A 14,238-nucleotide genomic window follows, 5' to 3' on the forward strand; every position below is an offset into this window, starting at 1 on the left:
TTAAAGTAAATCATTTTTTAAAAGTAGATAAACTCAAAACTACTATAGAAACATACATTCTATCCTGTGAGAATGGGTTTTTCCTTTTGGTCTTCCCTAACACATTAGCAAGACATAATATATGGTCATAAATACATGTATAACTGATATGTTGGTGGAATTATAATCCTTTATATTCAAACGTTTAATACTACCTGACTATATATATATGTATATATATAGCCTTTCATAATAAGGAAGAGTTATTAGATCTAAATTCTAATAAATTAATTTTATATGATGCAACAAGTTGAAGTGGTTACACATACTGCTTTAGATAAAAGCAAAGGGAAGAAAAATCAGTTAACAGTTTTGAGCTGCTCAGTGTCAAAATCAAGAAAGTATATTTCTCTTAATATAAAACTGGACCATAGTGCTTGCTTTAAACCTTTAATAATGTCCTCTAAAGCTATCTAGAAATTCAGATGCTTAGTTTTACTATACTTTATGGACGAAATCAGACCCAGACTTTGCCCAGGAGCCCCTGGGTTCAGTGCTTTTGGGTTTTTTGTTTAGGTTTTTTTTTTTGGAGGGGGAAGGTAGGGCAATTGGGGTTAAGTGACTTGCCCAAGGTCACATTGCTAGTTTTATGTGTTATGAGTCTGAGGCTGAATTTGAACTCAGGTCCTCCTGATTCCAGGGCCAGTGCTCTATTCACGGTGCGGCCCCTGGGTTCAGTGCTGTGGTAGAGATGGAGCCCACTCTTACTATCATCGTGCCCCATCCTGCACTCTTGAGGTGCAGCAGAGTGAAGGAAATCTAGACCCAAACCTATCCTAGCCCTATACCTACCACATAGTAAGCAATTAACTGCTTGCAGAATAGAATGACTGATCAATGCATAACATCAATAATACCTGTCTCTTTCCATATAGAAATAACTTTTTCTCAAAAAGTTCCACTGAAGTGAAAGTGAAAAAATTGAGTGGTTTAACCGATTTTGGTCTTGTTGGAACCTATATGATTGATTCAAATATTACTAAATAACTCTATTATAATACTACAAGTTTTAGGCACTGAACAATTTATTAGAGATAAGCGGTACCTAAAATGACAACTAACTTTTTTGGTTGAAGAAGTGTCAGAGATTCTTTAGCTTAACTACAGACAAGTTATGAAATAAACTACTTTGTAAAATTATGTTTAAAATAAAATGGCATGACAATTCACATAATTATCAAATTTTGTTCAGTTTTCCTCTACTAGTTGAAGAAGAAGCTACACCTCCCCTTCAATTCAAATTATGCACTGGCTAGGGGAAATAATTTTTTTAAGGTATTACTGTCCTTGGATCTGAAACTTTTGGCTTAAACTAATCTTCACTGCATAAATTCAATTCTGATTGATTAAATCTGTACATTTACTATAGAAATTCTTTCTAAATTCTCTCCAAATTTTTTAGATTACTACAACAGCCATTCCACATGAAAAACTTTCCTGTCTGGCTCCTATTTTACTCCACTTCCTTCTACAACTTTTAAGTCAAAAGTCCATTCAAATTTCAGCATTTTAGCAAAGTAGTACACATTGTTTTTGTTTTTCCCAGCAGTAATTCTGTTAGTCTTTATCTGTCCTTGACACTGATGACCACACCCCTCTTTCTTCCTTTGGTTTTGATTCTAATGTTTTTCTTCTTCACTGATTACTCCATTCATTCCTTTTCCTCTTCCCTTCTTCTTCCCCCCAAGCCTCTCTACTTAGCCTGGTCTCTCCTTTCTCTAGACCTCTTGTAGACTCCCATGATTTTAATTATCTCTTTTTATATAAATAACTCCAAATCTGCATTTTTAATTCCTGAGCTCTATTCCCATTATTTCCAATTGCCTGGTAGATAACCTTCACTTGAATGTCCTAAACCATCCCTTTCCCATCTAAGCTTGCTCAGTCTATCTTTCCCTTCTCAAACAAGAGCTTCAATATTTTCTTATGCATCCAAGCAGAAAACCATGGAATCATAGATGATTCTTCCCTCTTCCTCCCATATAACAGTTGCTAAGTCATTTCAACTCTCCTTTAGCACTGTCTCCACCAAACCTTTCTACTTCCTCCATTGTGATTCAGGTCCTCTTCAACTCTCACTTACCTGCTTCCAATCTTTCCCCTCTCCAACCCATCCTTCATATAACAAAAGTATTAGTCCTTGTGAGTAAATCTAATCCTGTCATTTCCCTTGATCAAAGACCTTTAGCAGCTCTCCATAGACTACCTACAAGATAAAATAAGAAGCCTTTATCCTGGCATTTAAGGTCCTTCACAATGTGACTCTCATCTACCTCTCCAGACTTACTTCATAGAATCTGCCTTCCCACACACTATATTATAAGCCAAATACTTCCCACACTTCATGCAATAGAAGCCCTCCACAACTCCTGTGTGGGTGAATTCTCTTTCAAGTTCCAGGTCCAATGTCACCTCCTTGAGGAAATACATCCTAACTTCTCTCAGCTCCAAGTGATCCCTCTCCTCCTTAATCTCTTACCCATGTCTGACCTCTCTTTCACATACATCTCAAGGTAACTTGTAATGTTGTAATAAGTACCTTAACAAGCTACTTAATTGTAAACTCCTAGACAGCAAGAATTATGTCATGTTTATTCTTTACTGCCTACTGCCTTGAACAGTACACTCTACAACCCTTAATAATGCTTACAAAACTTAAAATACCTATCTCAATGCCTCAAATTTTACTTTGCAGTAATCCCCCAAATAAGCCAGTGATACCGCATTCAATACTTAATATAAAGGACACCTGTTTTCTAGTTCTTGCTTTGTCACAAACTTCTTGAAAGTCACAAATCATGTGCCTCAGTTTCCTCATCTGTCAAGTAGGGAATTTAGACATTTTCTCATGTTCCATAAATATGAAAATCCCATGTTAATGTAGCTCCCTAGATCAAACCATAACAAATCATAATTACATAGTGCCTTAAGATTTATAGTGTGCTACACCTACAATAACTTTGAAAGAGCTAAGGAATACAAGTATTAATAACCAATTTAAAGACAGAGACACTAGAAGAGTTAAGTGATTTATCTGTAGTATTAGCTGAACTAGAACTTGAACCCAAGATCTTCAAAGTCCTAGCCCACTGCTCTTTTCGTTATAACTATTTTATGTAAAGAGTTGACAGAACATACTTTACATAAAATCCTTTTTAAAAGTACACACAATTTTTTTTTGCTTTTTTTTTTTTTGAGGGCAATTGGGGTTAAGTCACTTGCCCAAAGTCACATGGCTAGTAAGTATGTCAATTGTCTGAGGCCGCATTTGAACTCAGGTCCTCCTGACTTCTTCAGGGCCAGTGCTCTATTCACTGAGTCCCCTAGCTGTCCACTAGCACACACAATTATTATGACATGGTTATTTTTGTTTACAAGAAGCAATTTGGGGCGGCCAGGTAGCACAGCGAGTAAGAGCACCGGCTCCGGTGTTGAGAAGACCTGGAGATCGAATCCCGGGCTCAGACACTTAGCACCCACCCAGAAACACCTGGCCGTGTAACCTTGAGCAAGTTACTTAACCCCAATTGCTTAGGGGAGGCCAGGTGGCTCAACGAGTAAGAGCACCAGCTCCAGTGTCAGGATGACCTGGATCAAATCTGGGCTCAGACACTCAGCACCACACCCAGAAATAACTGGCCGTGTAACCTTGAGCAAGTTACTTAACCCCCAAAGAAGCAATTTGGGGTAGTGGATGGAGGGCTAGAAGGTCCAGAAGACTTGGGTTCAAGCACAACCTCTGACACATAATGGTTTAAAACCCTTGACAAGGTACTTAATCTCTCAGTGCTCTAGGTCAGTAGTATCAAACTCCAACAGAAACAGGAGCCACTAAATCATACATAAGGATCCCAGGCTGCATAATGACTTATAAAACCACACAATAACATTTATCTATGTCCTATTGTATTTTTATTTATTTTGTTAACTATCTCCCAATTATATTTTAATTTGATTCAGGATTACAAGGGAAGTAAGGAAACAAGTTGTATTCCTAAGTGTTTGATACTCTGCTCTAGACTAAGCTGCCTGCGTTGGCAAGAAGTAATTTCTTCAGCCAGAACTTCTCTATACTAATAAAATCACAGATATGGTCCCTATCCCCAAGTGTAATTTGGGCATACTGCAAGCCATGAGCATGATTTTTTAAAATCTGTGTTAATATAGTATCACTTACATAAAAATAGTGTAAAAAAGATTTGGATGTCAGACCCTGAACAGGTAAAAAAGTGCCTTTATAAAAATCTTGGTTGCCTCACATCATAAACTGGGGGAGGAGGAGAGACTATAAAAAGAACACTGACTGTGGGACCCGAGTTGCAAGCTCCCCCAACCCAAACTACTTAATTAACTGGTACTATGATCTTGGGCATGAGTAACTTCTATCCTCTGGGCCTCATTTTGCTCATCTGTAAAATAAAGGGGAGGAGAGAAAGTTGAACAAAATGATCTTTAAGGTCACCTCTAACATTCTATAAAATTCTAAATAAACTGGTCACTCAATGTCATACCATCTAGATAACTGCAATTCCCAAAATCAATGTCCTTCCTATATTCTACCACCTCCCCTTAAAAAAAAAAAAGCCAACCTAAAACCTAAACTAGGGTGAAAATACATTGAAAGGTACTTCTGAGTCATAGTGTGTACCTATATATTTTTTCTTTTAAATAAGCCTCTTTTTGGAAGGGAGTGGGGGTGGCAGTGCTGGTGGGTGATCTGTCTAATACATCATGCTGATGTTTTGGTCTTGTTTTTATATTGGTGGCAGAATTTTAAAATTTATAAACCTAAAATCAAATTTCAATAAGTTAAAACATATCAATATTTCTCTACTTTGCTATTTGTGGCTGCCATCTGAAATTTGCTATTCCTAGAGTATAATAAAAAGTAAATCACACTCTAAAGCTGCTATAAAATAGTTTACCATCAGCACTCTATCAAATTCATAAAGACAACTCTCCTTCCTCCCAATCTTATGAAATACAAATATACACATACACACTCCTCTAGTGAGTATAACTGTTACATACATACTAGAAGTTAATTCTTTGAATTGTAAAGTTGTTGTATACTTTAAATTCCATACCACTGATGTGTGCCAAACAGACCAATAAATACTGAAGAATTCCTTTAACAATACAAATATATCAGAGCTTCAAGACAAAAGCTTAATTGCTTAAAAATATGCAATTTCTAAGTAAATACAAATTAATGGTCTACCAAACGGTGCTATGTTCTCCAATCACCTCTTCCCAGATTCATTAGATTCTCCCCATGTGTAATATATAACCTAAATTGCACAATCTTTCATGATAAACCAAATGACCTTTCTGGATAATGAAATAATTGGGAGAAAGGAAAATATAATGTAAAATATTCCATGTTAGAATTTAGGATTACAGACAAGTAAAACTATCACCATAGTAGGTGCTTAATGAATGCTTGCTGAAGTGCTACTATAAAACTTCAGAAAAAAATTCCCCAATTATACAAGATTCTAAATAAGGTTCAAGTAAATGAAGACACATGACCTCCAGCCTTTATACCTTATGACATGTAAGGTATGTAGTTAACCAATATAACTGCATACTGTGACACATAATAGTTTACTTAAATAATCTTAACATAAACAAAAGGAGACAAAATTTTGTACTCATTACAATATATTCTTTGAAATCTTATATTAATATAAAGTACTTGAAAAATAAATCTGCTTCTTTTAGATTAATTCTTTATAAACTGGTACATTACTAAACATAATACCAGTAATTCTGAATCTGTAGATCTTAAAATCAACAAAACAAGATTGCACAATGTTTGATGAAAAGCACAATTTGGGCAGGTCTTAGTATAACAAATTAATCTGATTGCCACATTGCTGACACCTGCTGTATTTCTGAAGCACAGCTAAACAGATGTAACGAAAAGGATGGAAAATAAGAAAGTAGTTAGAATATGGGGCAATGGAAAGAGTCTTGAAGCTTCTGTCAGGGAACCTTGGGTTCAAATCACCTCTGTCAATTGCTAGTTAGAGGTATTTGAGAAACAATTTAATATCTCTGAGCCTTAAATTCTTTAATCTGTAAAATGGGATACACCACCACTCATAGTACCTACCTTAGCAGACTGTGGTGACATTGATGGGTTATATTAAGTGCTGCTGCAAAACACTATAAAAAGGGTGTCCCAGAAGTCTTAGTGTAAATCTTGACTAAGATTTTTGGGACCATCCTATAAATATATTAGCTTTCATTATTCAAAATGTACCAGAGATGCTGACTTATGAATTATTAAATACAATTTAAAAAATCTTTTCTATATAATGGGAAGCAAACCTCATCTGTCCCCTTTTGTCAGAAAAACAAATGGATCATTAAAAATTCTCATCTTTGATTTTAATCCAAATTGCTATGCAGAATACCATTATTTTCAAGTTCACAGAATCTAGACCCAGGAATCCAGAAATTCTAGAGCTGCAAGTAGAAAAGCTAAGGCCCAAGGACATGAAATGACTTGCCCAAAGTCACAAACGTAGTATTCCAGGTAGGGTATGAAACCCAGTCCTTTAATTCCAAAGCCAGCGAGTACTCTTTTCCCTTACAGTTCTCTGTGTCCTAAGTAAATCAAAATCTTTTATACAATTAAACTGAAACTGACTTCTGTTTTAAAAACCCTTGTGAACAGGCCCATAGATGTTGATTTTCAAAAGTGACAAGGATATGTAAGATATGCTCATTTTTTAACTTGAACACTTTCTATTGCATTCCATCTACTTTTAACTAAAAGTAGCACTAGACATTAAATTCCTTACATTTGAAACATGCTCTAATTTGCTCTATTTCAAAGAATAAAACTTCTATGAAAATTACCAAACTTTAAATTCAAGAACGAATTACAAGTTACAACAGAGACATCTTCAGTTTCAATGATGCATAGAATTTGCTCAGGCATCTTGATATAGAGCATAATTAATAAAAACTAGGCTTTTTTTTAGAATAATGTTTAAGAATATTATCTTTCTACAATTTTGCTTTAAAAACTAAGTTTTCCAAATGTCCTTTTTTCTCATGTGATTAAGTGCTGCAATTTTATTGCAGATAATGTATTAAACATGCCTTTTTATTAATTTTAAGATGTATTTTTTAAATTGCTATCCATAAACATTGTCCCAAATTTGGTCTCCTCTTAGAAATATTAAGAAAATACAACCTGTATTTTCAAAATCACTAGAGGCTAAAAATGCATTGTCAAAAGAAAAATAAATCACAAAACCAAATAAAAACTTTATGTACCAAAAGCTAGATAAGGACTAAATATTACTACTTAGGACATCAGAGACTTTATATATCAAACTTATAAAATTTCTTCCTATAACATACATTTCAGATTAGATCTGAAGACTTTAGAACTTGAACAAATTGTCACTGTCTGCCCAACTATCTAATTTTCAACCTTAGAGTGGAAAAATACCTACAAATTCTAGTGATGCAGTTTGCAGCTTCTCCAAATGTAGTCCCCTACTTTGAATGACATTAGAATATGCTGTCCATATTTTTTTTCAATCTGACAAGTGGAGAAACATCCACATAATCTACAGTGGCAATCAGTAAACTTCTAACTTTAAATCATTCATCACTATTTCAAGGAAATCACCAAGGTCACAACCCATGGGCCAAATGGGCAAACACATTCCTAATATAGTCAGCTAAAGCAAAAAACTTAGATTAAAAAAAGAGAATGCATAAGTTCAAAGTTGATACAGGACATTATAATTTGAGATTCTACAGAAAACATGCATCTTTTCTTGAAATTACAGACAAATAAGTTTCAGTTATAAAAAGTTATTTGGGGACATAAGAGTATGCTTTGGTTGTGATCATGCTAATAAAATTTAGTGATAAGATTAGTGGCTGTCAGAATTGTTATATATCTAAGACTGTAAATGAAGTTCACTGTCAACTTGTATCTGACTTTAACTGAATCATTTTTAAACATTAATTTTATTTCCTATAATTATATTGCAAATTTCTTAATTTGAAAGGAAGTGCTATTTTTAACTCTCCTTCAAAACACAAATCTCTAAGAAAAAAACACCATAAAAGTTACTGAAAAGTCAAGCATATTTAAAAACAAAGAAGATAACCGTTTCTGGGAATAACCTTTACTCCACTATTTAACCTGTTTAACAATTAAGAAGGCTGGATGGGATTAAAGTGAAGTAAAGCCTAAGAGTTGCTTTAACACAGTGTAATGGTTCTAACCTACACATTTCTATTCTCCCTACCAAAATTAAAATACATATGATAAGCAAACCACTAGATGTAAAATTTTATAAACTGCTACTCATGAACTTCACATTTTCATAAGATGGCTGGCTCTATTCCTTTTCAGGAAACAATATAATTACTGCAACAGAATTGATTTAACAAGTATTTAAGCTTTATTCAATATTTAGATAATACCCATCAGCACCACAAAGGTAGATTGTTTTAAGTCCCAAAAGTTCCTCCACTTAGTAGGGGAGTAGCAGTAATATGAAGACTAGTTTCCTGACCCCCTTTCAATTATCTCCTTTTGAAAAATAAGAAATAAATGAGTCTCCTTTCTTGTGAATGATTAAAGGTAACGATTAAGCATTCTGTTTAAGTTTAGTATACAATACTGAAAATGTCCTTCCACCTAGTACACAAACCGAAAGTGAACTATTTAAAAAATATCCAGATTACATTACTAAATCTACTAGGACTGGAATTTTGCTCATGGAAATTCAGAAAAATTTAGTATCAATCAGCCAAAAAGCCTTTGAAAATGTATTGTAGTTACCAGAATTTCAAAAATAACATGGACTAGAACCAGAAAACATATAAATCTGGTTTTAAAAATTCTTTCAAATATGTAAAATATTCCTATGCACATTTATGCATCAATTATATAAAAGGCATATAGTCATACACCCTTAGTTGCCACCATTAGTTTTAGACTAATTTATTTTCCTTAAGGTGAAACTGGAATATGGGGTGACTTCAAGTGTTTCATTATTAGTAATTATTAGTGAAATTAATAGAAACACTGATATGGGTTCTATCTCCAACACTTTGTATCTATAAGACACTCCTTAAAAAAAAAAAAAAGGCAAAATGGAGAACCCAAGAATGTGAATGCCAAAACATAAATCTAACATTTAAAAAAGACATCTGCCTCTACATTACCACTTTGAAATATAAATAGATTTGCCTCCAAGGATGTAATGAAAAATAAAGAAAATAATTAAATATGTTTAATTATTTGTACTGCTTAACTCTTTTTGAGTGGTAGTCCTATTACACCACTTTACCATCAAATGACCAAACTGTGGACCAAAATTTCCAAGAACCTTTATTTTGTCATATTCCCATTGGGAGTAATGAGAATGTTTAGAATATTAAGCTAGTGAAGTTATCTGATGAACACTCTAATAGTGCAAAGAAGAGAAATTTCTGATGGTAACTGGATACATGGGACTTCCCCTACTTACTAACAATTCAGTGTTACTGCAAAGGAAGTCAACCTGTTCATGATGGATTGGTAGCTTTATGAAATGAGAATGGGCTTTTCAAAAAAAACTTCTTTAAAATAAGTTTTCTATATACTCCAAAAGTCTGATTTTTAAAAGTCTCTTTCCCCTGCATAACCAGATAAAGTTGCTCATTAAAAAGATGTTTCATTAAGATAGGAAAAATTCTCAAAATTATCCAACTGTTATAATTCTGTATTTGTATTTCATTAAACAGTTCTAACACTGAAAACTCACATATAATCCAAATAGAATCATAATGTTACATACAAATGCTTAACTTTCCCATGCTAAATTCAGAAAATGTCATTCTTATGTGCAATATGTTTGCTGCCATAGGCAAAATGCAAAAATTCCAGCTATATGGCAATTTACATTTACTCTAGTTACAAAAGATTTTGTCTTTTGAGATAAGCAAAGATGTGTAAATTAACTGCCATTAGTAGCCACGTGTTCACTAGCTCTATTCATGTTAAAGTATAAAAATTTTTGTTCCCAGAACAAAAACCATACTTCATTTTCCAGATTTGGGTTGTTGTTTTTTGTTTGTTTGTTTTTTTTGCTGAGGGGAAGAGAGGGAATGATGGAGGAAGAAGGTTACCTTAAAGTAATTTGAAACTAAGATAAGTCAGTTCATATTTTCCTATGATTGAAATCACCACAGCCTTAAATAACTGCTTGCCTACATCCAATTCCCATATTGACTTGATGAAATGGTAAAGAAAGCTTAAGCAGGACTTCAGTTACTAAAGGAAAAGTGCCTTGTTAAAAATTGGGGAAAAGGCAAAGATTCAAGAAACTTCTTTCCTACTCTTAACAAGGTGCTCACAATCCAGTTCCAAAAATAAATTTAGTACTCTTCAACCTTACTTGTCTCACTCTTTCCAGTCCACTTGTAAAATACACCGTTAAAGGATTCGTCTTAAATGGGTAGCTACGAATATGCTAAATAGTTGGTATTATCACATTTTATCAAACTATGCCTAACAACTCTTAAAAAAAAAAAATCACAATTTGGAGTGTGTTCTGGCATCACTCATTCAAGTGGGTGTGACAACTTTAACTAGGAAGTTTAAATACCAGAAATGTGAATAAGTAGAAACAATGTTAGAAGCTTTACTCAGAACATAAAATTATCTGCTTTAGGAAGCAAGCCAGATAAGTAGATTCTTTTTTTTTTGCCAAAATTGTTTTAAACATTCAAGTATCATTAAAATTGTTCAAAAGTTCATTTTCAGTCAGATTTTTTTTTACAACTTATAGACAACAATTTTATAAAGTGGAAAAACAGTACATTTTATAAGGTCCCCTGATGTTCTAATCAAGCATCTTAGCATTAATACAGTTCCAAGGCTGAGTAAGAGCAGCCCTGCTGAGTCACAACTATATCACTTTATATTAAATATTTTTTTCAATGGATAAAGGGTTTTTTATTGTGGTTGATTTCTTTTGTTTTAAAGAGGGGAGGAAGCATGTATCTGAAAGTGAAGAAATTCTATGAGATTTGATAGATTACTATAATCCTCAATTATTTAACAGGCCTACTTTTTAAAAAGCAAAATCAAACTTAAAATATTTAGGGAAGCAAACATGGAATACTTAGTGCCAAAGGGACTGGACTACAAGTCTATTAAGCTAATAATAACCCCCTTCCTCCTCCTTCCCTTTACCCTCCCCATCCCCTTAATAACTGAAAAAAAGTATAATTGTATCTAAATAGATGTCTTTAAAAAGAAAAAAAAACTCTAATCAGAATTTCTGGATGCTTCCCCCCTCCCTCCTTTTTGAATAGAAGTGAAAAGCAATCACATAAAATAAAAAAAGCTCTCAAATTCTTAGAATTTGCTAAAAGACAAGCAAAGGTTCATGATAGGAAAGGAGTTATGAAGATAAAAGCATTAGATGAAGTTGGAAACTAAGGGAAAAGTATGTGTTCTTTACCTATAAAGTCAGTCTTTTTTTTCCTACTTCCTCCTCCTACATGCAAATAGACATGCAATTCTTTTCAAAAGGCTGTCTTCCTCTTCAAACCAATATTCAAAATCCAAACACACAGAAGGCCATTAAACTTGTTTTTTCAGTCATTTCACATAAATAATGAACTTGGTTTTTTGCATATAATTATCAACAACTGAACTTATTTTAAGCAAGTCATTGCCTTTTACAAACTCTAATAGCACATGTAACTGATAAAAAGGCAGTAAATTCCTTTTTTCAAGACTTTGAAAAGAATTCTCCATTATAATCACATCAAAAAAAACTGCCTTAAATACTAAATAAAACAGAATCTAGAATAAACACAACTACTCAGAAGAAGAAAAACTTAAGCTGCTATGAGGTGGACACACCTTAAATGCACTTAGTACACATTAACTATGCAAGTACAAACTAGTGGTGACTTTGTCCAACTTTTTGACTAAAAAGTAGTTAGATATTATTACCGTGCACTTGTCTTTTCATGTATATATTTTTAAAAATTTTTAAATACTCAATAGCTCATTTGTTTTAAACGTTTTATAAAGTATATCTTAATATATGAGTTCAATGTAGGATAACCTTACATGACAAAGTACAGTATAATGTGAACATTTAAACTTACTACTTGACACCAGACAAAAGAAAAGGTAAAGGGCCTTATGGCAAAGACCACTAGTGTTCCAGTACTGGAAGGCAGCTGTTGTTACCCTGCCTTTTCTTTTGTTGTGCTTAATCTCATGTCAAGTCATTCAACCAACTCAAAAGCGATGAAGACATAATTGAATCAACCTGAACTAAATCAGATCTATGGTTCTTAAATAGCTATATGCAGTTTAATGATTCCAAAATACCTAGAAATATATTAAATGCGCTACTTTAGTAGATGTAAGAAACCATTTAATGACCCCAAACTAGTCAGTCAATCCATTATGACTGCCATTTATTTAATACATGCTAAGGAAAAAAAGCTTCAATCCTTACAGGCTGACTTCCAAAAGTCAAATTTTTAGTCTTATAATTTTGCAATATAAGTGCTGATGAAACTATTGAGTCCAAATATGACCATCCTCAAGCATTTTTTAGTTGCTAAAACTTTGGTAAACAATCTATTGATAAAGTAATAACTAGCACATCACACTTGGCAGGTCTTTCTTACTCATGTAACTTAACTTTTAGGAAAAACTCCCCCGCTTTCCCAACCCCAGCCCCACCCTCACCCCTCCTTCTACCCGCGGAAGAATGCAGTTTACCCTACTTCATTGGCCCTACCCTTTAATCGTAAAATATTGGTTCAAACTCGAGAATTTGGCTTATCCCAGATTTCCCAAAAGTTGAAACTTTACCAAAAGTGAGGTGAAAACACTTCTGAAGATAGTCCGAACCTTCTATTACTACTTTTGATAAACATAACACTAAACCTTTAACAAACAACAGTATGCAATCATTGGTCAGCAAGTTACTGCCTGCTATTCAACTTGTAGTTAAACGTTTTCCTCCTCTGAATCTACTGAGATCATATCACACTTACATTTTAAGGCTTAGTAAAGTATGAATAAAGTCTATTTTATCTTTTATTTGAAGTTAGGTTATTTCATCTACCCTTCACCTCCTCCTCAAAGACAACTTCCCTTTTTGCACACTTTTATGCTAACATTTCACTGTTTCGACCCCTTAAGTTCCTATTTCTATTTTCAGCTTACTCTCTATCACTGCTTGTTCTGCCTTTTCTTTCCACTAGAACTAGAGTTATAAAGTTATTCTTTAAGCTTTCAAGGTCATTTAAAAAGAAAACATTCGATTCCTTAAAAACCTGCTTACACACATACAGTAAACGAAACCTTTTCAAAACGCCTTTCATCAGGAAATCAATAACCCGCATAGCTATGTACTGGAGACCACTTCAAAACTATTACTTCAATTCAAATACTTACAAGGACTCACACACAGAGATTATGCAGAGGCTCATTAAAGTACACGCAGGAAGATTTCAGTATCTTCAGAAACAAGCACCCCAAACAGCAATAGGAAAACGTAACCTAATGAGGTTTTCTATAGATTAAAAGATGACCGAGATGGATCTGGAATCAGTTGAGCATTTCATTTTTCCTGGTTTAAAGAGCTCTCTATTGTTGTTGCTAACGCCTTGTTAGGGCTTATTGTTTTGCTTTCCCAACTTCCTACCCATCCACAATTAAAACGCTGCCACACAGACGATCAGAAGGTGGGTGAACTCCCAAAACACACTCCCCACTACCTCATCAAAATAAATAAAAGCACCTCAGTGAAACAAGAAAGAAAAGAAACTGACAACGGATCGATAAACTTTTCATTAATAGCTCCCCCCCCCCACGAGCCACACAACTAACCCTTCCCTAGGATCAGCATCTCCCTTACAAAGAAATGTTAACTACCCCTCACTAACCCCCCCCAAAAGCCATTTTGAATATTTAAAATAGTACGTGTGTAAAAATGTATTTACACATAGCTATCCAAACACCATTAGTGCACACATTCATTTAGACAGTGTAATTTTCCTGGCTATTAGAAGCTGAGGGGTTGGGGGCACCAAAGAGACAAAATATGGGGAGAGTGGAAAGATGTTATCAAATGGGGGTTTGGGTGGGGGTTGGGTGGGAGACCCGAGAAGTACAACCCGAAGGAGCGTGGG

At 34.1% G+C, this 14,238-nt stretch overlaps 1 protein-coding gene across 7 annotated transcripts in view; it reads right to left on the reverse strand.

Moving 5' to 3' along the window:
- The window catches only part of ZNF217 (zinc finger protein 217), a 74,959-nt gene that overhangs the window by 38,684 nt on the left and 22,037 nt on the right, over positions 1-14,238 (reverse strand). The window contains exon 1 of one of the 7 annotated variants that reach the window (XM_069072433.1): positions 13,502-13,773. The exons of the other annotated variants lie outside the window; for them this stretch is intronic. The gene's annotated coding sequence lies outside the window, so the exon portion shown is untranslated. Of the gene's footprint in view, positions 1-13,501; positions 13,774-14,238 lie in introns of those variants that run through there. 7 annotated transcript variants of the gene reach the window in all.

The sequence above is a fragment of the Petaurus breviceps genome, unplaced genomic scaffold, assembly GCF_028583685.1.
Source record: "Petaurus breviceps papuanus isolate PSGF00001 unplaced genomic scaffold, PetGlider_PUasm1.0 90847, whole genome shotgun sequence".
Taxonomy (NCBI): Eukaryota; Metazoa; Chordata; class Mammalia; order Diprotodontia; family Petauridae; genus Petaurus; species Petaurus breviceps.